Here is a 3,004-nt window from a genome sequence, read left to right as displayed (position 1 = left end):
TTCATATAATCATGTATGTCATTCCCTTTGTCCTTCGGTATGTTACTTGCCCGAGATTCGATCGTCGGTATCCGCATACCCATTTCAATCTCATTACTAGCAAGTCTCTTTACTCGTTCCGTAATACAAGATCCCGTGACTTACACTTAGTCTCAGTGCTTGCAAGACTTGTGTGTGATGTTGTATTACCGAGTGGGCCCCGAGATACCTCTCCGTCACACGGAGTGACAAATCCCAGTCTTGATCCATACTAACTCAACGAATACCTTCGAAGATATCTATAGTGCACCTTTATAGTCACCCAGTTACATTGCGACGTTTTATGCACACAAGGTATTCCTCCGGTGCTAGTGAGTTATATGATCTCGTGGTCATAGGAACAAATACTTGACATGCAGAAAACAATAGCAATAAAACGACACGATCAATATGCTACGTTCATAGTTTGGGTCTTGTCCATCACATGATTCTCCTAATGATGTGATCCCCTTATCAAGTGACAACACTTGTCTATGGTTAGGAAACCTGGACCATCTTTGATCAACGAGCTAGTCAACTAGAGGCTTACTAGGGACAGTGTTTTGTCTATGTATCCACACATGTATTTGTGTTTCCAGTCAATACAATTATAGCATGGATAATAAACGATTATCATGAACAAACAAATATAATAATAACTAATTTATTATTGTCTCTAGGGCATATTTGCAACAGTCTCCCACTTGCACTAGAGTCAATAATCTAGTTCACATCACCATGTGATTTCAACGAATCCAACACCCATATAGTTCTGGGGTCTGATCACGTCTTGCTCGTGAGAGAGGTTTTTGTCAACGGTTTCGAATCCTTCAGATCCGTGTGTGCTTTACAAATCTTTATGTCATCTTATAGATGCTGCTACTATGTGCTATTCGGAAATACTCCAAATATCTACTCTACTATACGAATCCGTTTCACTACTCATAGTTATTTGGATTAGTGTCAAAGCTTGCATCAAGGTAACCCTTTATGATGAACTCTTTAACCACCTCCATAATCGAGAAAAATTCCTTAGTCCATTAGTTACTAAGGATAACTTTGACCGCTGTTTAGTGATTCAATCATGGATGACTCTCTGTATCTCTTAACAGACTTGTGGCAAGGCACACATCAGGTGCGGTACACAACATGGCATACTATAGAGTCTACGGCTAAGGCATAGGGGACGACCTTCGTCGTTTCTCTTTCTTCTGCCATGGTCGGGCTTTTGAGTCTTACTCATATTCACACCTTACAACACAGCCAAGAACTCCTTCTTTGCTGATCTATTTTGAACTCCTTCAAAAACTTGTCAAGGCATGCATTTCATTTGAAAGTTCTATTTAGCATTTTTGATATATCTCCATAGATCTTGATGCTCAATGTTTAAGTATCTCTATCCAGGTATTCCTTTGAAAAAAAACCCTTTCAAACAACCTTTTATGCTTCACATAAATCCTACATTACTTCTGATCAACAATATGTCAACCACATATACTTATCAGAAATTCTATAGTGCTCCCACTCACTTCTTTGGAAATACAAGTTTCTCATAAACCCTGCACAAACCCAAAAGCTTTGATCATCACATCAAAGTGTATATTCCAACTCCGAGATGCTTGCACCAGTCCATAAAAGGATCGTTGGAACTTGCATACTTGTTAGTATCTTTAGGATCGACAAAACCTTCTGATTGTATCACATACAATATTTCCTCAAGGAAACCATTGAGGAAACAACGTTTTGACATCCCATGTGCAATATTTCACAAATAATGCAGCAACTACTAACATAATTCCAACAGACTTTTAGCATCGCTACGAGTGAGAAAGTCACATCATAGTCAACTCTTTTATCTTGTCGAAAACATCTTTGCGACAAGTCGAGCCTTTCTTAATAATGACTTATCACCATCATCGTATGTCTTCCTTTTAAAGATCCATCTTTACTTAATAGTCTTACTACCATCAAGTAGTTCTTACAAAGTCTACACTTTGTTTTCATACATGGATCCTCTCTCGGATTTCATGGCCTCCAGCCATTTGTTGGAATCCGGGCCCACCATCGCTTCTCCATAGCTCGTAGGCTCATTGTTGCTCAAACAACATGACCTCTAAGACAGGGTTACCGTACCACTCTGCAGCAGTACGCGACCTTGTCGACCTACGAGGTTTGTAGTAACTTTATCTGAAGCTCAATGATCACCATCATCGGTTTCCACTTCAATTGGTGTAGGCGCCACACGAACATCTTCCTGTGCCCTGCTACACACTGGTTGAAGTGACGGTTCACTAACCTCATCAAGTTCCACCACCCTCCCACTCAATTCTTTCGAGAGAAACCTTTCCTCGAGAAAGGACCCGTTTCTAGAAACAAACACTTTGCTTCCGGATCTGAGATAGGAGATGCACCCAACTGTTTTGGATATCCTATGAAGATGCATTTATCTATTTTGGGTTCGAGCTTATCAGACTGAAACTTTTTCACATATGCATCGCAGCCCCAAACTTTTAAGAAACGACAGCTTAGGTTTCTCCAAACCATAATCTATACTGTGTCATCGCAACGGAAATACGTGGTGCCCTATTTAAAGTGAATGCGGTTGTCTCTAATATATAACCCATAAACGATAGTGGTAATTCGATAAGAGACATCATAGTATGCACCATATCAAATAGGGCGTGGCTATGATGTACAGACACATCATCACACTATGGTGTTTCAGGTGGCATGAACTGCGAAACAATTTTCACTTTGTCCGAACTGCGTACCAAAAACTCGTAACTCAGATATTCATCTCTATGATCATACCGTAGACAGTTTATCCTCTTATCATGACGATCTTCGCTCTGAAATTGCTTTGAACTTTTCAATATTTCAGACTTGTGATTCATCAAGTAAATACTCATGTATCTACTCAAATCGTCAGTGAAGTAAGAACATAACGATATCCACTGCGTGCCTTAGCACTCATTGGACTGCACAC

The sequence above is a fragment of the Hordeum vulgare genome, chromosome 7H (assembly GCF_904849725.1).
Source record: "Hordeum vulgare subsp. vulgare chromosome 7H, MorexV3_pseudomolecules_assembly, whole genome shotgun sequence".
NCBI lineage: Eukaryota > Viridiplantae > Streptophyta > Magnoliopsida > Poales > Poaceae > Hordeum > Hordeum vulgare.
Note: the sequence above shows the minus strand (reverse complement) of the source record.